At 39.7% G+C, this 24897-nt stretch overlaps 1 protein-coding gene across 1 annotated transcript in view; it reads left to right on the top strand.

Moving 5' to 3' along the window:
• The first annotated feature begins 164 nt into the window (after nucleotides 1–164).
• The window catches only part of KANSL1 (KAT8 regulatory NSL complex subunit 1), a 171378-nt gene continuing 146645 nt past the window's right edge, over nucleotides 165–24897 (top strand). Inside the window, exons 1-2 of the mRNA XM_019637749.1 lie at nucleotides 165–262; nucleotides 1039–1177. The gene's annotated coding sequence lies outside the window, so the exon portion shown is untranslated. The remainder of the gene's footprint in view (nucleotides 263–1038; nucleotides 1178–24897) is intronic.

Raw genomic sequence — 24897 nt, 5'->3', positions numbered from 1 at the left:
CTAGGGTCCAGGGTGGGGGGAGGGGTGGGAACTCGGGCTATCCCCTTTCTCTTCTTCCCACGTCTTTTGCGGTGGGGATCATGGAGGGGCGATTAGGGTGCTATAACTTTAAGTGTTAAATTTAATCCCCATGGTAACTACAAAGAAAATAGCTAGATCCGACTACCAAAAAAAAAAAAATCCGATGAGCGGTAAGGAAAGTGATGCCAAGTCTTCTAAGCCGAAGTGACAAACGCATAGCAGGAACAAATCTACTCCAGAGGTTTTTATTTTTAATTTTTTTTTTCTTCAAAATGAGGGTATTGTAGTCTTTGACTTTTTTGAAATTTATTTTACAGAGGTGGGTGCTGTTATTCTTGTCCCTATTCGGGCAAGCCTCCATTTTAAGCGAAGCAGTAACTGGTTAAGCTGGAATTTTCATTCAGGCCTACGACTTGAACAAGGATCCTACGATAGGTCATTTAATCCATCCTCCTGCCTCCAGGCAAACTTGCCTCCCTCCGCGACCTCAAAATTAAGTTGTTTGGTGTGCTTTTAACTATCTCTAGGAAAGAAGGGTCTCTTATTTTCTTGTAGCGCTTCAGTCAAGGATAGATTTTATTTTTTATGTAGAATGGGTTCTGAAACTTAATAAAATTTAGGACAATGAGAATGATCAGAGAGGTTTTTCTTAAATAAAATTAAATGTGACAAGGGTCTTTTTTAGATGGTCAGTTAAATCACTTTTTAGTAGTGTTTATGAAGTACCCTGAAGAATCATTTTTCTACCTGGGATTTTGGTTTTCTAACTATTTGATAAGCAATTTTATATTATCTAAAAAATGTATTACACATTTAATCCACTTTTTATGTAAATTGTATTTCTACATGTATATGGATATATACATACATACATTTGCCCCTTTCTGAAGGGGCATCTTTTTTGTACATCTTTTTAGGATGGTGAAGCAAATAGTACTTCAAATCTCTGTCCAGATACTTAAACTATTTGCTTATTCTTGATTATTTTTTAGTCTAAATGAAAGTCCTCTCTTTCAGATACCTTCTTGAAACAAAAAATTTTCCCACCTGCTCATACTTGGTGACTGAGGGATTACTAAGACTCTCTTCTTGCTCATTCCTGAGTATTGTCTGAACTATTCCTGACACTATGAATGCTATTTGGATGCCTCCTAAGGTAAGATGTGTTCTTTTTTTAAAATTAAAGGCCTCATTTTATTTCTTTTTCTTTAGAATTGAGAATATTCTTCTTGAATTTGCAGTTCATCAACCCTCTTACCTGACACTCCTTTCCCCTCAAAACATACTCTTGTGTTTGCTTCCTAGGACTGATTGGTTAGTCTTTACTTTGTATTGCTACTGTTCTGAATTGTTGGTGTTAAAATATGAATGAAGCTCTCAAGTTAACTTCCATTATAATGATGTGTTAACTTTTTAGCTTTAAATTATGACAGTTCACATAGCTGTAAAATTATCTTCCTATCTCAGTAGGATGGACTGACAATTCAGACATCCAGGTCAATTTTCAAACAGGTACTTTAGAGTCATAGGTAGTAGGGTGTGTCCCACTCTTGCAAATCTGTAGCTGATTCATGTGTTAACAAGTGATGTGTCATTAACCATTTGTTTACTCTGAAACTTTATATAGAATATTCTAAGACCTGTTGGTATGCGTGTACAACTCTATTGAAGTGTTCTGCTGCTTCCTAGTCCTTGGCTTAGGAATTAACACTATTTTTCCCCACAGGTAGCACTTTGTGCCAAGTTTCATTTCACAGGATAAACCTCTTTTGGGCAATGTGAGCAGATGACCTTTAGATGAAAAAGCTCTCATTGATGTGGTTCATCAGTCTCTTCGCTCCTTCCAATTTCTTGTGCATAGATGGCCAAAGGATACTTCATTAGGACTAAGCAGAGGGCAAAGCTTAAGACATTTGTAGGGAGGAAAATGAGAGGAAGGATGGAGAGAGAGAAAGATACGGAGTGATGAAAGTCCTCTACCAGTTTTGCCAGGCGGCACAGGTTGCCTTCCTTTGGAGCTAGATATTAGTGTATTTAAGATCGTTGTGTGGCAATCTGTCCTATGGAATTCCAACTTAATGTGGCGAATAAATCAGAATAATGCAACCTGTGTAACCTAAATATTTGGACTGGACTGTTGGAAATCTTTAGGGAAATGTAGACTGAGTTCTCATCTTCATTTATGTTCCAGCTGCTGTTGTTGGATAATGAGAGCTTATATTAGTGTAAAATATGTCCAAGTGACAGTGTACCAACCATTCTCCCTATAGAGTTGGAAGGGTTGTATGGGGAACCCAGCCAGAAGTCCTGAACCCTTAGGAATTGGAAGACCATATATGAGTGTTTCTTTTTGGTACCAAGTGTTTAGCGCCAGGAGCTGGTTATCTCTGTTATCTTTAGGAGGCAGGCAATGGGATATCAGTGGATACTAGTTCCCTAGAAGCCCAAGGAAATTAGGATCAATATATTGGATTTTATTTTATCGTTACCTTGGTTTTAACTAACGTGTTAGGTATGTAAAAGCCTACTTCTTAAGATATACATGATGTTTCAGATTTCATCATTAAATCTCTGAACCTGGGGTATTATAATATATAGTTGACTCTTGAACACCGTAGGGGTTAGGGCCCCCCCCCCAGGCAGTCAAAAATCATGAATAACTTTTTTTTTTAAAGATTTTTATTGGGGAATTGGGGGATGGGAACAGCACTGGGGAATTGGGGGAAGGGGAACAGACAAGTTGCTATCCTTTTGGCTCTGACAGACATCAGCCATTAGCCAATGGAGCTCACGATGTGCCCCGGAAGGGCCAATGAGAGACAGAGGAGGGCAGAAGATTCCCCGCCTCCACTTCTAGGCTTGGTTGAGCCGTGCAGGTAGGTCCGGGGCCGGGGGAGCCGCCGTTGGCACTGGTGCCGCGGGGGTTGGGGGCACTAGTCGGTAGGGGTGATGGTGGGAAAGGGGAGGTGGCCCTGTCCGCGGGAGTTTGAGGGGGCGGCCCAGCCGGGAGGCGGGGGGTCGAAGGGCCCGGGGAGCGGGCGCCGCCGAGGGCCCTGGAAGCGGCTGGGCTTGGGGGAGCGGGGACGCGTGTGTGGGGCACAGGGACCCCCGCCCCGCGCCCACTCGCAGGCCTGGGCCGCGGGCTGCCGGCCGACGGACCGGGGGCCTGGTGCCCGGGGTCGGGCCGGGGCCGGGCCTGGGGCCGGGGGCGCCGAGCAGAGCCCGGGGCGCCAGGCCGAGCCGAGGTGGGACGGACCGACGCGGAGAGGAAGGGAAGCTGCATCCCGCGGGCCGCCCCTCCTGAAGCGAGCCGGGGCAACGGCCGAAGGCGCCCCTGTCCTGAGCCCACTTCCCCATTCGCCCCCTCCCTAACAATGGNTGGCTGCTGGCTACACACGGTAGCCCATGGCAACCCACTGCCACAGGGGCTGCAGCCTACGCCGTCACCGGCGACTCATGGCAGCCCAGCTCCAGGTTGAGCTGTTGTTCAGCATCTTAGCTGTGGAGGGCAGTGTCACTGGCCCTCCTATGTGGGATCCGAACCGGGACCCTCTGGCGTCCCAAGCCAGTTCTTAACCATCGCGCCACTCGGCCGGCCCATGAATAACTTTTGACTCCCTCAAAACTTCTAATAGCTTACTGTTGACCGGAAGCTCTACCGATAACAGAAACAGTTCATTAACACTTATTTTGTGTGTTAAATGTATTATATACTGTATTCTTAGAATAAAGTAAGCTAGAGAAGAAAATGTATTCAGAAAATCTTAAGGAAGAGAAGTGCATTTACTGTATTTATTGAAAAAACTCTGCTCAGTTCAAGCTCATTGTTCAAAGGTCAACTGTGGTTCCACAGTAACCCCTGAAGTTGTACCAAAGACCTCTGGCAAGGCAGGAGTACAGTGCTCCCTACTGTATGAGTTACCACCTGTTAACTACTTGAGAACATAGTTATATGGCTGCCTTAATTTTATGTTTCCTACCATCAGTGGAAGATCCTTTCTGAATCTGAGCAAATGTTTTATTTGCTAACATTTTCCTCCTCCTTTTACTACTTAGAAAAAATTATAGTGTTTGATCTGGGCAGGGGGAAAAAAGGCACTTTTTTGGGGGGAAGAGGATAACATTGAATTTGCAGGATGGAAAATAAAAAGGGAGAGAGAGAACTTTATTCTCTTTTTCAGTTGTAAATACTCTTAAAATGTTTCTGAGATGTATTTTCAGGTTACAGCTATTTATTTTTAAGTAAAAAGAAATGACAGCCTGATTAAAATGTATAGTTTGGAGCCAAAGTGTCCATTTTCTATAGTTCTTACACTTCGTTTCTGATGATCTCATTTCAGAACGAACTCCAGTTGTGTCAGGCATTACATGAATGTTAGGCCTGAGTATGTGCTTGTGTCCATGCTTATAGAAAACAGTGCCAATACTCACCCTTTTCATAAACCAAAGTACCAAAGGAAACCTAAGTAACAAAGGAAAAAAAATAACTCCAAACAGAAACTCCTCAATTGAAAGCACTCTTGTTAATTACAAGTTCCCATAGAAATTATTTACCCCTTTCTATATCTGAGGTCTACAGCGTTTTTATTGCTAGCTATGGCCAAGCAATACCAATGATCGCTGCTTTAGGTCCAGTTGTCAGGGTCAGGGAGTGAGATGGGAGAGGAGCAGGAAGGAGGAGGAGAGCTGGGTAAGATGGAGAAGAGAGCAAAGTGAAGAAGACGAAGAGGCAGAGACAAGAGAAAGATGGTCTTTGGTGTGTGATGTGCCCCAGATAGCTCTTAGGGACTGCTGGTTACCATGTGGAAGACTGAACTATGATGAAAGCAACTAAAAAGTATTCTTGACAAACAAAAGGACAGAATTAAAACAATTCAATAGGATTTGGAAAGATAGTGAAGGTATACAGTTAAGTGATAAAAGCAAGTTGCAGAACAGTGTGTATGGTATGGTACCCTTTGTGTTTTTTAGAAAAGAAATGGAAGAAAGAAAATTTGTTTAGGATTGTATATGCGTTAAAAAAAAACCTAGAAGAATAAACAAGAAAATGTGACATTGGTTTACCTGTGAAGCCTAAGGAACTGGGCAGGTAGAGGATACTGTGGGAAGGAGACAGCTCACTGTATTATAATTTTTTATACTTTCTGATGTTTGTATCAGAAATAAAAAAATTAAATACAAATAAAAAAAAAACTTAAAAAACAGTATCTCACCCCTTATATCTTTTCTTCTACTGTGTCTGGAAGTCAGAGAAACCGTGAGGGGCCACAACTGAGAGAGCAGATAGCCCTTGAACAATGGTTAAAGGGGTACACACACAATGGGTACTGTAATTTTTTGTTTTGTTTTGTTTTAAGCTGAGCCATCCTGCCACCTGTTGGCAGCTCAACGGCTGCTCAGCTTGGGCCGGGAATCGAACCACTGTTGCTCAGAGCTCAAACTCTTGAGTGAACTCTTAACCAACTGAGCCACTTGGCTGGCCCCACCAAGCCAGCTCTTAACCAACGCACCACTTGCCCGGCCCTGGGCAATTTCTTAATCTGAGATTCAGGGTCCTCCTCTGTACTGGAAATAATACTAACATTTATTTCAGAGAATTGGTGTATGTTATATCTGTCTGTAAAGGACCTAGAGTCTGGCTCAGTGAACTATGATTGTTCTTATAATTACTATTGATAGTAGTTTTTTATAATCTAGTGATAAGAGTAGGGCTCTGGCTGATGTTGGGCAAGTTCCTTAACCTCTTAGAGCCTTGGTGCCCTCATTTGTAAAAAGGGTATAATTAGAATACCTAGAACCTAGGGTGGACTTTGTAAGGAGTAAATGAGTTTATTGGTACCAAGTACCTAGAATGACACTTGGTATGAGCTCAATAAACATGCACTGTTCATTTTCTTCTTGACACCTGTTTGCTAGGGCTGCCGTAACAGAGTGTCACAAACTCAGTGGCTTAAACAACAGACATTGATTGTCTCAGTGCCGGAGGCAGAAATCTGAGGGCAGGGCCAAACTCCCTCTCTCTGAAGGTGCTAGGGCAGGATCTGTTCCAGGTAGTTCTAGCTCCTGGTAGTTCCTTGGCTTGTGGCAGCATAACTCCAGTCTGTACGTAGAGTTCTCCCTGTATGCGTGTTTTGTGTTAAAAAATTCTCCTTTTTAAATGGAGAACAGTCATGGTAGATTGGGGCACGCTGTAATGACCTCATTTTAACTTGATGACCTCTGTAAAGACCCTACCTCCAACTAAGGCAGCGGTTCTCAACCTTCCTAATGCCGCGACCTCTTAATACAGTTCCTCATGTTGTGGTGACCCCCAACCATAAGATTATTTTTGTTGCTACTCTATAACTGTAATTTTGCTGCTGTTATGAATCGTAATGTAAATACCTTTTTGTTTTCCAATGGTCTTAGGCGACCCCTGTGAAAGGGTCGTTCAACCCCCAAAGGGGTCGCGACCCACAGGTTGAGAACCGCTGAACTAAGGTTACATTCTGAGGTCCTGGGGGTTAGGAGTCCAAAACACTTTGGGGGGAAGGGGGCGGTATACAGTTCAACCCATAGCAACACTGTCATTCATCATGGGTAGCAGACCCTCAACACTGATACATAGGAAATGAAAATTTTGGTGCAAATTGGTAACGTGATTTAAAGAAGTAGATTATTTCTTTAGGCTTCTCATGCATTTATCTTTAATATGTATAGAATTTTGTTATAATTGAAACTTTAGATATATATAAAATTGAAACTTTAGAAGGTAAGATGATTCTTTTTTTTTTGGTATCAGTAAAATTCTGATTTGAAAAATCAGGATCAAGATTCCAGTCTTGTTCTCCATGTCTCATCCTTTGTAGAAATTTATGAAACCTTGGGAGTTCCTTAACCTGTAAGAATTTGGCCCAGATATGTATCTCTAGGGGTTTGAGAGGTAAGGACACCCAATAATGTGAAATTAACATCCCCTTCCCTGTGTGAATAAAGAGATGTTTTATATTCAATCAGATGCCATATTTGAAAAAGCTGGCATGGTTATTCTCCAATGTTTGGCTTCAAACTGTCATTTTTGAGGCAGACAGTATGGGTCACCTGAGAAATAGCAAGACCTTGAGGAAGTCCCTCCTCTGGCCTGACTAATTTGGCCAGCCCTCTGCTTCTCTTCCCCTCCTACTTGCCTTTCGGATAAAATTCAAACTTAAACGTAGAACATATAGATCCCTGATGATGTGGCTGCTGCTGGCCTTTCTGTCTTGTTTTTGAACTTCACCTTTCACCACTGGCCTGTGTGCACCTTTGTTTGATGGTTTCCTCTCCTGAAACTAGTCTAGTGTTAAGACTTAAAAAAAAAGTTATCACTTAGGTAAAAATCTCTCTAAAAGGTATTATTAATACATGCTTCTCTGCCTCCTTAAAGAAAGCACCCTGAACAAAATTTTGTCCTTTAATAATAATCCAAAATTAGTGAAGATGCTCACTATGCCCATCAGTTACTGTACTGTGTCTTTGAAGACCTTAAAATATACTGTATTGGTGGACTAATATGTACATATTACATACTGTTGGGCTAGTCTTTAGATTCTTTTGTGTGTTGTTTATTTGCACGATCTCCCAGCTTAGTATCAGGCTGTTAACTGTCTTGATTCTAGCCTCCAGCACCTCTTCCTGTAATTTAATGTTTGTCAATTATTTGCCAAGGAAGAGTAAATAGATCTTTACTGATAGCAGGAGGAACTTTTCCTTGGATAAAATACATGAAGAATGACAGTTTTTTGGCAGCCCGATGCAAAATGATGTGGTTTTGCTGTGTGCATTTTGTGGAGAGGAAGGGTCCATTGATTGCTTTCATCAGATTTTTACAGCGGTCTGGGGCTGCTCTTGATAAAATGCATGTCATCAGAGGCTAGTTCCCCAATTCCTTCTGTCCCCTTATCCTGAAGTGAAGGAGTTCATTGTATGGAGTATTGTTGGGACTGTGGGAGGAAGGACCACTGAACTAGGCCTGGGAGAGCTGAGCAGGCTGAGGCAGAGTACCAGTGGTAGGGGCTGGAGTGAGGAAATGAAGTGAGGTAGTAGGCAGGAGAGCAGCTCTGGGCATTGACCTTGCAAGAGTAATTTAACCTCTTTGTGCCTCGGTTCATCTGAAAAGTGGGAAAAATAAAATCATACAAATAATAACACCTACCTCACAGAACTGTTCTGAGGAGGAAATGAGTTAACCCACGAAAAGTGCACGAAAGAATGCCTGGCACACAGTGAATCACAAGTGATGTGAGAGCTGGCTCTTTCTGTCGTCATTGTTATCCCTGGCTGCTCTTTCTCAGAGTTCTTTGTAAAATTTTTTCCTCTTTTGCATCAGTGCTTGCCTTACCTTGGCTCTCTCTCCTCTCACCCTGTGCAGTTCCTGGGGGATATCTTGGAGTTCGTGTCTCATTCACCATCCATTTAATACTGATGATTTGCAAATGTGTTTTTTCCAGCTCGAAATGGTGTCTGATCTCCAGTCCCATACACAGAGCTGCCTCCTGGACATCTGCACTTGGATGTCCCTTGTTCATTTCAAACTGACCTCATCTACTTCCCCAAGTTCACCCTCTTCCTATCTTCATCTCCCAGTGGGTGGTACCATCACCCACCCAGTAACCAAATTCCCTCTTGTGGCACATTAGTCACCATGTTCTTGAGATCCTAACTCATAATGTTTCCCTGCTCACTCCCACTTCTCCCTTCTGAGGTGACCTTCGTCACACTTTGTTTGCCTGCATGACCTTCAGTCACCTTTTGATCATTCTCCTTGACTGCCTTCCAAGTTGCTGTCAAAGTGATTCTTGTAAAATGCAGATCTCATCATATGATTATGTGGCTTTCAAGGTAAAGGTCAAGCGTTTTTGCTAAGCACCCAGGCCTCTGCCAGATCATCTCCTCTGCTCCTGCCTGAGCACCTCTGTACTCAGCGGTGCTGACCTGCTTGCTGTTCCTTCTGTGCAACTGTTGCTGCTCTGCCTCTGGGCCTTCACACCTGCAGTTGCCTGTTTAAAATGACCTCCACCCTGTTCTAGAAACTAACAGTGATGCTAATAACAGTAACCACAACAGTAGCTGACACTGAGAGCTGTGTATACCCAGGCACGGGCTTTGAGTGTGTGTGCATACCAAGCACTTCTGTACAGCGATGGCAGGTTTTCTCTCACCCAGCTAGCCTCTGAGTTCTTTGAGAATAGGGGCTGTCGCATCTTTTATCATCACTGCTTGCCATGGGATGGCACTTAGTAAATATGTGTTTAACAGATGGTTTGAGGACTGCATTGCTTGACCTGTGAAGTGCATCTCAGGAAGGTATTGGTGGAAAAGCTATGTTAGTCCCATCCATTTGCAAATCCTGGCTTTCCCCTTTGGAACTGTAGGATCTGATCTCTTCAATGTGAGCAGTTTTGTAGCTTTGGAACAAGGATTGCAAAGAGTTGTTTTTGTTTGCTTGTTTGTTTGTTTTTTATCTTCCATTGAATGATGAAGGGTACATACAGGTGTTTTTGTTTTCTTATTGAGAGCCAGTTTGCTGACAACCCAGTGTCATCTGGTCACTAGAATGTTTTCACATTATTTGAATGAAGTATAGGAAAATAAATATTATTTAGGCTTGTGGTGATGATAGTTTTAGACATTAGTTCTTATACATTAGCGATCAGGTGTTGCCGTTCTCCTTCTCCATCACACCTCTGTTAAGTATGAGTTTAGACACATAACATTTTATCTTTTGTCACTGCATGTAAATTGTGTTTGTAGCAAATAGCCCAGAAAATGGACAAGCTTGTAATTGTAGCCCACTGTTTATTTTTATCTACGTCTTGATCGTGGTAGTCATTTTTTGGCCAGCAGGGGGAGCTGAAGTCACTGATATGTGACTCCATCTCAACAGGTTTTCAAAAAGTTTGTTGGAGCTAAAAAAAAGTAAGAAAAGCCTTACTGACAAAGAACATGATCGAGTTCTCAAAGAAATACAAATGACCAAGAGGCATATGAGAAACATTTTTATTCTGAAAAGTAACCGAAGGAATGCAGATGAAAATGATATGCTATTTTTTAATCTATCAGATGGTAATTTTAAGTTTGTCAAAGGTAGTGAGGGGGTCGTCTCCAAAACCACTAGTGGAACTGTGCATTGGGCTCAACTTTTCTGAAAGATATTTTGGCAACACATATTAAAAAACCTAAAGATGTCCTTAACTCAGTAATTCCACTTGCAGGAATTTATCTTAAGGGGGAAAAACAGAAATATATAGAAAGATTTGTAAAGAAAGATATTCATTGAAACATTATTTATACTAGTGAGAATTGAAAATATATTTAAATGAGTAGTAAGATTGATGGTAAATTATGGCATATTTGAGGGTAGATGATGACACAGCCATAAAACAATATTTTTGAAGAATTTTTAATGTCTTAGAATGTTGAGTATATGATAAATGAAAAATTCAGGGTACATAGCTATATAAGGAGGATTCAAAAATTATAAAAACTAAAGAATATATATATCATATTTTTATATTTTACACACATATACATACATACATTAAAGAATGATAGAAGCTGTACCAACAAGCGTCACTGAGTCTATTATTAGAGAAGGAGGCTATCAGCCAATTGCTTTGTCTCAGTTGGCACCAAGGGATGTCTGGAGGTGAGGCATTGTTATCTTATAAGATGTTAATCTCAGAAATTTAAAGTCTCACCTCAGACATCACTTCTATTCTTTAGGACCCCAGAATGGACTTACTATACATAAATTTATGTACTTCTTGAGTAGTCTTAACCTTAAATACCTCTTGGTGATACATTCCACAAGTTTCTTTTTATCTGTTGTAGAAAGAAAGACTGCCTTTTCAAGTTTAAAAGCTTAATATCTGAGACTTGGTGAATTAGTCAGTATTTACCATATTGATACATTTTCTGATTTTGATCACAGTGCCCCTTCTTGGCCTTGCATGGTTCTCAACTGAAAATGACTGATTTTAAAATGTAGCCTCCAGTGAAGCCTCCTTCAGCCTCCAGTCCTTCCGACTACACTTCTCTGGATCTTTGTCAACATTGCTTTGCCTTTCTGGATTTATCATAACCAATAAGAACTGCATCAGATATAGCTAAATTATGATTTGTTAGGATAGGACAATATGCTCTATTTACAGTGTTTTCCTTGTTATGACCAATAGAATAGGCAATCCTTTTTTTTTTTTTTTTTTTGCATAGAACATATCACACTGTCTTTAGGGAACATTCTATAATTATTCCAAAATTCCTTTTTGACCAGAAGCTATAAATCCTTTAGGTACAACTAGATTTTTTTCCTGTAAATGCCTTACTTTTGGTTTGTCCATGCTGTAACACCTGACATTTTCCTGACTGCAGTACTTTAGCCTCTTGTATCTCAGTGGGTCTTAGGTAACTCAGGGTAAGAATCACCTTTTTAGTTAGAGCTGGTGGTTAGAAAGCTTGAACTAATGTTGAGGTGAAATGTGCTTCTCTGCAATTTCTACTTTGGGCCTAATTTGTCTACACAGGAACTGCCTAGTGCAACTCTAGTTCCTCTTTTGCTGGACAGCCCTTGAGATATTTAGACAACTTTCGTGCTTGCCAGAGGATCCTAAGCTGAAAATAAACCCTAGTTTTTGCAGATGTTTCTCATTTGATACACTGAAAAATCCTTTCCATCTCTTAGTTCCCTTATTTTTTCAACTCAGTGTAGTATTTTATTGTCAGGAAGCTCATTATTCCATTTGCAAAATGGAGAATTTTCTGTATGTCTTTCATATAATTTATTAAAATGTTAAACATAGCATTTCCAAAACATTACCTAGATTAGTCTTCTGTTTATATTTCTTAATTTGCGGAAGTGCCTCTACTTCCACCCATAATTTTCTGTGTCTAAATCATGCCCCATCTATGGTAAATATTCTCAATTTTGTGGTCACTCAGGTTTTTTAAAAAATAGCCATTTATTTAGAATCTTATCAAGACTTTTATAGATGCCCACATAAATGATATACTTTTATAAAAGCCCACATACTTACTGTCTCTTCTGAGAATCTGAGTAAACTGGTTTGATTTCTTCTTTTAGAAGCCATGTTGTCTTCTCCTCAGAAGGTTATTCATGCTGATATGTCTTCTGACCCCATCCTCTACGAGAGAGTTACCAGTTTGGTTGATTTGAAGCTTGCAGCTAAAGCTGACTACATGGGACTTATATTGATGGTGTGTTTTCGTTCATTTTGTTCAGCAAATATTTATTGAGTGCCTAAGTATGCCAGGAGTTAAGCAAGGGGCTGGGTAAATGTTGATAAAGGGCACAGATCCAGATTCTGTCCTAAGGCTTCTAGGAGGTCACTCCCCTCACATGACTGTCAGCCAGGAGGCTCCTCTTTGCAGTTTTATAATTTTATATTTAAATTCTTTTAAAATGCATAGACTACTTTGGGACTCCATGACTAACATCTGATACCTTAGTTTGTAAACAGCTTGTTTGTTTAATGATGAGTTTGATTTACTATCAGTGATTTGTATGCTTTAAAGAATAGTTCAGAAATAGGTTTTTCTTCCTTATGTCTTCCTCAATAAATACTGAAACAAATTAAAGTTAGGCCTGTCAGCTGTCTTGCTTTTATCACTGTTTATAGTCCTCAAGCGACCCATCCCAGTCATTATTTGACACCTGGCTTTTTATACAATATTTAAGCTGCCTCTTTGTGGCTTTGCATTTCTTTGCAAGGTTTTCATTGTTTTGCCTGCATAGGTCTTCTTAGTGCTCCTGATTAGCTAGTTTATGGTCTTTTATTTTCCTCATTTTGTTAGTCTGTCTTGAGGAAAGTAGTTTTCTTCCTCCTGTCTTGAACCCCCGCTTGTCTCCCTCACCCCCACTTGTCTCGCTCACCCCCACACTACTTAGCAATTCAGAAATTATGGTTGAGCCCCTGACTTTTTTTATCTATTGCATTCAGTAAAGTATTTTAGTCTTATCTCTAGGCTTTGTATTACTTTTTTTTTTTTTTTTACTGAATAGAATTGCAGGACACCTAGCTGGTGTTGGAAAATTGCTTGGTGTGGGGAGAAAAAAACATTTGGTGTCAGAACAAAAGTGTCAGAAGTGTTGTGAGTGATAGTGTAGCATAGCAGAGAAAGAGAAGCATTTTTTTCCTTTCAAAATAAACTGTATAAAGCCAAAATTTACAAATTATAAATGAATATGTAAGAAAAGAAAAATATAAAAGAAACGGTAAAGTAATAATTCACAAAAAGGATTACATTAAAATTAAAATGTTACAGTGACACTATCTTCTATTTTGAGATTTAAACTTCTAGTGCAATTCAATTTAACAGTGTAATTTAGCTTGAGACTTTTTGAAAGCTTTTCTTCTTTCTGCTTCCAAACCTTAATGATTCTGTTTACTATATATTTACTATGCATACCAGTTTGAATTATTCTGTATTGTATTACTTTTTAAACATAATTTTATCTCAAGTCTAGATGTCCTTTTCTAAAATTGGGTAGCAAAGTAATACATTTTTAGCTTTTCCTGACTTATAGAATGTTGGTTATGTGTTTTTGTTTTTTTTAATGTCTTTTTACTAGTGGGTCATATATGTCATTTTCTGATTATAATTTAGAACCAAATTCTGTTATATGTGTATGTCTTAGTAGGTTCTAATATTTTCTTGAGAAAGCATTTATTGTATTATTTAAAATTTTATATCAATTCCCTCCCAGAGAAGTTCTTGTGTTGTTAAACATATAGATTGTTAAACATTGCATTATTGTTATTGCTGTAGTTTTCAGGTTTCTGAATCAATGAGCTTTAGAGTTGATAAGAAACCTTGATGTAAGTTAGTTAAGCTCTCTTGTTTTATACATGAAGAAACTAAGAGCAGTGAAGGCATTTCCCCAAAGTCACATAGCTACTTTGTGGTAGCAGGTAGAGCTAGAACTTGAATGCCAGTCCAGCATTAACTGTATCAGCCTAAGGATTACTGGGGAATAATAGATTTATATGCTAGTCACATTTATATTGGAAAACCATATGCAAACAGCAATTGTTGACTTATGGGGGTAAAAAATAAAATGAACAATCTGGTTTGGAAATGAGTTGACTAATCCTATTTTTTCCTGTTCAGCACATGCCCTTCCTCTTAGATCCTGTATTTGTGGATCAGGGCATCTTCTTTATGCTCTGGATAGTGCCCCGGATGACAACGCCAAATTTTTTCTCTTTGAACTACCCTGTTACAAAAGGCTTGCCAACCATCTGTTATAATATTCTTCAGGCAGAGTATAACGTTACTGCTTTTGTTGAAGCTTTTAAAATAATAATACATTCCAATCCTATCTCACTGAAGATAACCCTTCCTTCCAGTAATAGGATTTTGTGTTCCTTAAACTCTTCACTTACTTACTGATGTCCTAGTTTATATTATTCCTATAGATGACTGTATCGATCACATGTTGGGTCTTCCTCATTTAATCTCACATAGAGCAATTTAGAGTAACTTGAGTTTGATGGGAACCTAATTTTTTCTTATATATACTGCTGGCAGTGAGTTTGCAAGTGTAACATAAAGGCAATTCATATCAATGGAATCATATATGTGCTCTTTTGTGACAGGCTTCTTTCACTTAGAATTTTTATTTTTTTTAAATATTTTTATTGGGTAAATGGGGAAGGGGAACAGCCAAGTTGTTGTCCTTCAATCCTAGTTGTGGAGGGCACAGCTAGCTCAGCTCCAAGTCCAGTCACCATCTGGCTACCCATTGGCAGCTCAAGGCAGCTCAGCTCAAGATGCCCGTGTTAAATCTTAGCTGCGGGGGGGGCGCAGCCCACCATCCCATGCGGGAGTCCAGCCGTCCAACCAGCAACCTTGTTGTTAGGAACATGTGCTCTCATCAGCTGAGCCATCCTGCCACCTGTTGGCAGCTCAGTGGCAGCTCAGCTTGGGCGCAGCTCGCTGGCCCATGTGGGAATCGAACCAGCGACCCTGTTGCTCAGAGCTCGTGCTCTTAACCAACTGAGCCACTCGGTTGGCCCTCACTTAGCATGTTTTCAGAGTTCATCTATGTTGTAGCATTCCTTTTTATGCCAACTAATATTCCGTTGTATGGCTATGCCCCATTTTTGCTTATCCATTAATCAGTTGATGAACAGTTGGGTTTTTTCCATCTTTTGGCTACTAGGAATAATGCTGCTATAAACATTCTTGTACAAGTTTTTTGTTTGGATACCTTTTTTCAGTTCTCTTGGGTGTATGCACATAGGAGTAGAATCACTAGGTTATCTGATGACTCTGTTTAACTTTTGGAGGAACCACCAAACTGTTTCGCAAAGTAGCTATACCATTTTACATTCCCATCCGCAATGTATGAAGGTTCTTATTTCTTCACATTCTTGCTAACAGTTGCAGTTGTCCATCATTTTGATTATAGCCATGCTAGTGTGAGTGTGAAGTGGTATCTCATTGTGGTTTTGAATTCATTTTCCTGATGACTAATGATGATGAGATTTTTTTCATGTGCTTATTAGCCAGCCATTTGTGTATCTTCTTTTGGAGAAATCTCTATTTCTGTCAAATCCTTTGCTTAACTGGATTGTATTTTTATTGTTTAGTTATAAGAGTTCTTTAGATATTCTGGATACAAGTCCTTCGTCACATGATTTTTGAATATTTTGCCCCATTTTATTAGTTATATTTTCACTTTCTTGATCGGGTCCTTTAATGCACAAAATTTTATAATTTTGATGAAGTCTAATCTATGTATTTTTTTTTTGTCATTTGTGCTCTTGGTGCCATATCTAAAAACTATTGCCTAATCTAAGATAATGAAGGTTTACTCTTGTTTTCTTCTAGAATTTTATGGTTTTATCTCATTTAGGCCTGTGATCCATTTTGAATTTTTGTGTATGGTGTGAGACAGGGATACATCTTATGCAGTTGTCCCAGTACCGTTTGCTGAAAAGACTACACTTCCTCCTACACGCCCCTACCTGTCCCCCACATTGCATTGTTCTGGCCTTCCCCCAGGGTAATAGCAAATATTTGAGAATGAAAGGGAGATAAAGAGTTAAATACAATTGGATTGGGTCACAAATTTTCCTTTTCTACACCTTTCGCCTATCTTGAGACATTCAGGATAGACGTTCCAAGTCAAGCACTTTAACTTTTTTTTTAGCTGAGCCATCCTGCTACCTGTTGGCAGCTCAGCGGCTGCTCAGCGGCTGCTCAGCTCGGGCTGGACTCGAACCGCTGTTGCTCAGAGCTCAAACTCTTGAGCGAGCTCTTAACCAACTGAGCCACTCGGCCGGCCCCCCAAGTCAAGCACTTTAGATTCTTGCCTCCTTAGTTCCTTAATCTCTTCTCTTAGTTTTATTTTGCAGTACTTGCTTTGTTACCTCATTCTGGTTTTGCTGTAAATAACACCCAATTTTAGCATTCTTGGGGTGGCTGTTTAGGCAAGCTTCACCAAACAGCCAGAAGAGAGTGGAATTGGAAGCGTAAAGCAGTAAAATTTTGCTAATTGTTGTCTTATTTCTGAGCTTTGAATTTTTAACCATTTAAAATATAGATAAATAGGGATTTTTCTTGGCTACTGCATCGCTTATTATGGTGACTCATTTTTTTTTTTTTTGCCCCCAGAAGTACTACAGTGTTTAGCATCCAGTAGGCATTCAATAAATGTTTATGAATGAATGGGAATTAATGGTAGGACTTTAAGGGGATATCCAGCTTTACTGAAAATCAAAGAAAATCATTCAAGGCAGGAATGCAAATTTTACTGTTCTATTATTTGTATACAAAGTTAATGCACTGGCCTATTACCAGCAAGGTCACATTTTGATACTGCCCCTATAGATATTCCAGGAAGTGCGAGTAGTTTTTCTCCTCCCCTACACAGAGGGATTTGTTTTCTTCTTTATACCACAGAAGATACAGTTTCATTTAGCTATTTTATTATTTTTTTGTTCTGGTAGTTGAAGTTAGTTCATTTGGAACAAATTTTGTTAAATTTGTGTCTAAATTTGATTGTGGGCATTAATTTGGAATCTGGCTGAAAATACAGAATATTGTATTCTATTTTCGTCAGTCTAATTCAGAAGTGAAAAAAGATTGCCGTTAAGAAAATTATATATGATTTAGTAAATGAGTGACAGAGATAAGATAGGGACTTTAGCATTTCCTGAATTCTAGTTATGTTCTCAGTACCTTATAGTCTCATTTATAATGCTGTACCCACGACAATTTTTACATTGGATTTTTTCAGCTTTAATTATCTGTATAAAGGGACTATGTTTAGGTTTTTTTTGTTTGTTTTTTTGTTTTTTGGCATGCTTATTTACCTATAAATGTTCTAAAGCAGAGCTTCTCCAACTATTCTTTTAAAGTACTCTCAGGGTCTGGAGTTGTCCAGAGCAGCTTATCACAGAAAGGACATTTCTCTGAAGACTCCTCCTCTGTCTTGAATGATGAGAATTTTGCATTTTGCTCTGTAATATATTTGTGTTTATTTTAACAAAAGCATATCTGATTTTACTATCTTTGAATTGACACTTCAGCAAGGTCTGTACTGTTTATTGAGTGGCTTCATGGCTTCATTTACACCCTAGCCCATAGCCCAGTTCAAGAATCCAGGAGTTAGTGGATTAAAAAAGTAATGTTCCTTTCCAAAAATGGAGTGCCTCTCCATTGGAGGGAATAGGTATGTTTGCTGCAAAATTTCTAGGTTTGCTTTGCCACCAGAGCAAGAGTTTAGAAGTTGCATCTTAACTTTGGACTCAGAAATTGACTTAAAAAAATTTTTTTAAATGCCTTTTGCCTTATGCACCTGTTGCCTCTTTTTCTCTTTGAACGATTTTTTTCCCCTCTGACGCGCTTTCTCAGGCCCTCCCTTCACAGCTTGGCTGCTCATAGTTTCCTTGAAGTTCTTCTGCATGTTTACTTTACATTTCATTTGGAAAAGAAACCAGGTATTTTCTTGTAAATTTTGGGCAAATTCTGACATTCAGGTTTATTATCTGATACAGTCCTGGGCAGACTGCTTCATTTGACATTGCCTTACCTGCAAAATACCAGGAAGTATCTTAGAGCACTTCTTTTCTTATGTTTGGTCAGTTAGCTTTTTTGGTTAATTCTAATTATTTGGAATTTTAAAAATGTTTCATACTAAAGTTTAAAGCTTTAGAATTAATTAAAATCCACATAAATAATCAATTTAGTTCTTTAACTCCTTGAGAAACTATTAAAATATTCATAGAAAGTCTTGATGGAAATGCATGCATTAGAAGTCAGTGCTTGTGTAGCTAGTTTGAAAGCTGGGACTGCAGAGGAGAAAACCATTAATCGTGGATGTTAGATGTTAACTTAGCTGATAGCCTGAGAGCACCTGACTTGTTTCTTTAAGTGATATAGTTGTTTTTAGTTGAATTTTAGTGCTATCTTCTGAGTTACCTCCACATAAATTATTGCTAGATTTAGGAGTAGGTTTCAGGGTTAACCTGTAACTTTAGTTATTGTTCTCATAACTAACGAGTTAAATCATGGAGTTGCCTAAGATTAGTTTTTCTTCTTAATGAGTTATGGGATCACTTCTATGGAGAGATGGTAAGATAATATCTTTATGTAAATTCTGAAGTCTATCTCTAGTACGAGGATGAAAATCATCTAGATACGTGGGATTGAAACTAAAGAATATCATGCATTCTTATAATACTTTGCCATTTACAAAAGTTTTTCAAATGACTTAAATTGTTTAACCTTAATGAGTTTGTTGCTATTGGACTGAGTACAGAAGAATAATGATATTTTCAATCAGTTGAGATCTCCACTTAATAAAAAAAATCCTGATTTCTGAGCTTTATAGTCATTGTAATTAGTGTGAGCATGTTCTTCTACTTATATTTGGCTAAATCTGGATACTTGTGAAACTGTGAAATAGGTAGTATTGTTTGGGTTTAATATTTAATACCTTTATTGTGTTTGCACTTATTTGACAAGTGAGTAGCATGTTTTTGTTGGGAGGATATAACTCTAGAAGGCAGGTGATGCTGTAGGAAAAGTGAGCATTGGAGGCTGGCACCCTGATCCCAGCATGTCCTTCAGCTTTGAGGCTTTGGACAATTTCCTAACTGCTCTCTCTTGGCCTTGTTTTCCCACTAATGAAATTTGGAGGTTGAACTAGATGGCCTTTCATATTCCTTCTACATCCAAAATTCTTTGATTTAAATTTCTTAACTTTGGTTCAGTGTATTCTGGCTGTTTAATATTTAGCTGGTTAAATATTAATATGAGAGCATGCATTAATGTCAGTTTAAAGATGTTTCTTAATTTTAATATTGTCTTTGATGTGTTCATTTCTGTGATATCTAGAACAGGGTATTGAGCTTAATATTAATAGGTGGTCACTAAATTTTTTACGAATAAATGCATTTTAACTTTTTTTAATGTGGGTTTAGATTTATGGTTGTAAATAATCCTTTTCAGAATTAGAATGTTTTAGGGAACTCAAAGTATTTTTATATATAGTGTTATTTGACTTTATGAATGAAAACATTGTTTGCCAGATTCTGTAGATTGGGATTTTAAGTTTGTATTAAGGGAGATGTACTGACCTTTACTATCTCATACTTTAACTTTTTAGTTAGTGAACTTTGGAAAATAGCTTCATTTATTAATAATAATGATAATGATAGTAGTTAAATTTATGAGTATGAGGTAGGCCCTATTATTATCTTCTTTTTACAGAGCAGAAACTGAGGTTTATAGGTTAAGTACTTTGACCAAAGTAACACAGCTGGTAAGTAATGGAGGCAGAATAAAATCTAAGGCTATCCGTGGATCCCATACTCTAATGAGGTGTGATCAAACAGTACGGTGAATGTTTAAATAAAAAAAAAAAATTTATTGGGCTGGCCGAGTAGTGCGTTGGTTAGGAGTTGGCTTGGGATGCTAGCTCTGAGCAGCAGGGCCCGGGTTCGGATCCCACATGAGGGCTAGTGACGCTGCGCCCTCTACAGCTAAGATGGTGAATAACAGTTCAACCTGGAGCTGGGCTGATGTGAGTCACCGGCGACAGCATAGGCTGCAGTGGGGCTGGCCGGCAGCAGGCGTGTGCTTTCGTGAGCTGCCGTGAGCCGCTGTCCAATGGCCGGTGAGTGACTGCCTCACCCAGGAAGAGCGCAATGATAATACCAACATGGGCCAGTGAAGCAATGTCCTCCACAACTAGACTGAAGAACAAAAGGACAGCAACTTGTCTGTTCCCCTTCCCTGATTCCCCAACACTGTTCCCCTCCCCCAATTCCCCAATTAAAAAAAGAAGTTATTATAGTAAAAGACACATTGCCATTAATCCCCCTCAAAATACACCCCCTCACTTCAAAACACTTTCCCCATTGTTCTTGCCCCTTTCTGAAGCAGTTCTGGAAGTCCTCTTTCATGAGTGTCTTTAGTTGCGCTGTCGTGGCTGCCTCGATGTCCTGAATCGATTCAAAGCGTTTACCTTTCATGATCATTTTGACTTTGGGGAAGAGCCAGAAGTTGCATGGTGTCAGATCTGGTGAATACATTGGCTGAGGCCACACCATAATGTTTTTTATTTGACAGAAGTTGCCATATACACAGAGCGTTGTCATGGAGGAGGATGATTTTACTGCATACTTTAAAACACACCTTCTCTCAACCGTAGCTCACACCCGACTGACTGCACCAAACAAGTTGAAACTTGACACATACTATTACTAATGTTTGATGTGCCGCTTCCTGTATTGAAGATCCCTGCCTTTCTGTTGATGGCATTCGGCAACATCATTCACTGTATTAATGTGATCACAACAGAAAGGCTATGTGTCACACATTGCTTCTGATACAGCAGTTTCTGTCAAATAAAAACATTACAGTGTGTCCTCATCCACCTTATTCACCGGAACTGGCACCGTACGACTTCTGGCTCTTCCCCAAAGTCAAAATGACCATGAAGGGTAAACGCTTTGAAATAGATTCAGGACATCAAGGCAGCCACCATAGTGCACTGAAAGACACTCATGAAAAAAGACTTCCAGAACTGCTTTAGAAAGTGGCAAGAACAATGGGATAAGTGTGTTTGAAGCGAGGGGGAGTATCTTGAGGGGGATTAATGGCAATGTGTCTTTTACTCTAATAATTTTTGTTTTTTAAAGAAATTTATTGGGGAACAGTGTGTTTTTCCAGGATCCATCAGCTCCAAGTCAAGTAGTTGTTTCAGTGTAGTTGTGGAGGACGTTTTTCCAGGATCCATCAGCTCTAAGTCAAGTATTTGTCTTACAATCTGGTTGTGGAGGGTGCAGTGCCTTGGCCCATGTGGGAATCGAACCAGCAACCTTGGTGTTATGAGCTTGTGCTCTAATCACCTGAGCTAACTGGCCACCCTGACTCCAAGTCAAGTGGTTGTTTCAGTCTAGTTGTGGAGGGCGCAGCTCCGCAACCCATGTGGGAATCGAACTGGCAACCTTGGTGTTATGAGCCTGCCCTCTAACCACTTGAGCTAACCGGCTGCCCCGCAATAATTTTTTTTGTCGCTAATTTTTGATCACACCTTCGTAATTACCACACTATACCTTTTTTCATTTATTCAGCAAATTCTTATGAAGTGCCTCCTTTTGCAAGGCTATGAACTAGGTCCCTGGGATGCAGTGGTAAATAGTAAAAACTGGGTCCCTTTCCTTTTGAAACTATAGTAAATTGTTTAGGCTTTAGGACTTTCTCCTGAGTTAATATAATTGTTTTTTTTAAAAAGTGTAAAACAAAATAATTCCTTGTCCATGTGAGATAAGTTTGTACATATGAAGTACTGAATATATGATAGAATATTCTGCTTAGGAATTTCTGGCTTGTTAGAAGGCGTACAATGGGGAAGTTAGTGCCTTTTTGGAATGTTTATTGTATAGGTGAGAGTAATAAATCTGAAGTTGGAATATCCTTAGTTCCTGCCTTTAAGAGCTTTCAGGCCGGTTTCAGGTGAGAATGATATATAGGAAAAACAACCTCAGAGGAATCACATAGAGCATTTAAGAAAGAGCAGAGTAATACAGTACTAATTACCTATGTTATTGCTAAGTAATAATGGTGGTGTGATAGAATATATCTTCAAGGAAAAATAAGTTGGAGGTGGATTGGGGGAAAGGAATCAATGAGTGATGGTGAAAAGGGATGGTCCTCTTTTTTCAGGCAGAAAGAACAAATAGATAAAAGACAAAGATGGATACAGAGTTGTGTACAAGAAGGAAGGGCCCTTCTGAGGAATAAATAATAAGGTGATAATGAAAGAAATGTTTGTTGTACATTGTTCTAATGTTGCTGGAAGTTCAGAAGTCTTACAGATGTCAGGATTCTTTGATATAATGGTTTAATGCTGTCACTAAGGACCCAAGTTCTTGCCAACTCTCTATTCTGCTCCCTTTTGATATTGGTGGTATCTTCAGGCTTGCTGTAAGGCAACTGTAGTTTGAAGTGTCATATTGAGCACTGTCTGAGGAAGAGGGAGTGTTTCTTCCTCATCTCATCTTTAGGATTGAAGAGGCTTTTCTCACAATTCTCTTTTGGAGGCCTTCCAGTGGATTTCCAGTCACGTCTCATTGGCTAGGATTGGGTTCCATGCCCATTCACAACCAATCACTGGCAAAGAGAATGGGTTAAAATTAATCCATTAGGATAGAGTGGATAGTGGAAAGTCAACCACATTGATGATTTCAAGAATGATTTGAAAAGTTGAGCAGTATGTGTGTGTGTTTAATCAGTCTTGACATCCGCTGTGTTTCTGGAAGAAATTTTAAGAAACTGTATTTCTCTCCCTAAGATTTTGTGTTTGTAGTGGCTCACCTTTGAATGTCCTTATTTGTAAAAATGGTGCCGAAACAGAATCTAATTTGAGATAAGTGTAAAATAGGTTGATTGATTCAAGTGCTGCAAATACTGTGAATTCCTGATTCTTGGGCTGAGCAATGAGAGAAAGGGAAAGTTGGAATTTATTTTTCCCCAAAATGCATGTTTTGAAATGAGTGTTTATACCTTTTTCCTAATCATTGAAAAAATGTATTTCATAACTGTGGCTATTTGGGGGGCCTAATTAAAATCTGGCAGTTGAGTTTTAAGAGTTGAAGCAGTAGTAAGATTAATTATTTTGTGGTGGGTCTCTTTGGACATAATATTTAAGTCTACACTGCAAAGGGCTTTGCCTTATTTGGTGTTTTTCATTCTGCTCATTTAGATTTCAGAATCCTCAGTTAGGGCTCTAGTTCGCCATCTATTGGTCCTGGAATTGTGTGTTTAACACCCTTCTCTACTTTGTGGAATTACTATTTATGTGGAGATATGTGGGTACATTTTTTTAATCAACTAAATTTTCTTCCCCAGGGTTATAAATTAAAAAGCCAAGACTAGGATCGATTTTGGATGTGTATACAAGTATGTTTACATATATTAATTTATTTGTGTAATTTGACCCTGTGACTTTCTTAGCTGCTTGCTTTTGATATTTGAGAACCATGACTATGATTGAGAGTGTGATTTTAAGAGTACAAATGGTAACTCATGAAAATATAGGTGCAGATGCTGTAGGAGCTCCTGAGTTAGTGTAAGTCTGTGGAAGGACTAAAACTGAGGGTGTTTTTTTGACTAGCAGAAGTGACGCATACCACCGGATATTGGTTCTGGTAAGCCACAAAACAGTACTGAGCATTTCTCATCTTCATTTTTGGTAGTAAACCATACCCGTCTCATCAGCTGAATTTGATGGCTGAATTAGAAACATTTTTTTCTTCAGTCATTTAAAGTAATATTTTGATGAATCCCAGAGTTCTTTTTTTAAATCTCAAAGCATTTAGTTCATCTTTTGGCAACTTTTTTTTTTTTTAAGTTGTAAAGGATGGTGGGATTATAATTCATGTATTTATGTAAATGGGACACTTTGCATTATTTGCTGAATTTTTTAAGTCTAGAAAACGTTCCATTATTTTTAAGGCCCTGTTTTGGGAAAGCAAAGAAATATGGTATTGACAGATGGGTCATGAGAAATGATAGTGTCACTACTTTATACTTTAACCCAACTCTGGTAGGAGAGTGGGATGTTTGCTTTTTGTTTTGAGATCTGGGTTTCTCTGTGTTCTTTGTTAAACTTTTAGCATAGCAGGGAACTTCCTTTTGGTGGCGACAGGAAGCATAAATACTCATTGTGTAATGCCATTTGCCTGTTTTGGCGGATCTGCCAAGCCATGACACCCAAAACAAGGCGCGTGCTTCTTAACGAAAACTACAGTTCCCAGCGGGCCAGGCGCTGGTGGGCCATCACTTCCCCTTTCGCTCCCTGCTACCCCTTTTCGGGCAGGCCCGCCGCGGCCGTGGCCTGCGCCTGCGCAGTGACGACGTGCGCTTTTTTTTTTTTTTCCCACCCTGGCGGCTGCGGAGCACGGCGCTGGGGCTAGTGCCCAGGCGTGCTGCAGTGTACGGAGGCAGGCTGTTAGGACAAAGGGCGGCAGGAAGCGCTTCACTGGTCAGGGAGCTTCCCACCCGATACAGCGCACGTCTACCCCGTAATAGTGTGGCACTGTCGGCATTAGCCTGTTTACTACACAGTTCAAACAATTCCTCGCTCACGTCCTCTCGCTCCACCGCGCCAGCCCGCCTTGCCCCTCATAGCCGGCCGCGGCCCCGCCAACCTCAGCGCGGAGGGAATGTGACGGCGTCAGTGCCTCAGGTTAGCCTCACCTCGGCCGGAGCAAGGGCCTACCCCCGCCTGCCGCAGTGCCGCGTGCCGACGCCGCACTTCTGGGAGCAGCTGGGGCCCGGCACCGCGGCCTCCGCAGATGGAGGTGCAGAAACAGTGGC

This window comes from Hipposideros armiger, unplaced genomic scaffold, assembly GCF_001890085.2.
Source record: "Hipposideros armiger isolate ML-2016 unplaced genomic scaffold, ASM189008v1 scaffold_34, whole genome shotgun sequence".
Classification (NCBI taxonomy): Eukaryota; Metazoa; Chordata; class Mammalia; order Chiroptera; family Hipposideridae; genus Hipposideros; species Hipposideros armiger.
Note: the sequence above shows the minus strand (reverse complement) of the source record. Positions and strands in the feature narration are given on the sequence as shown.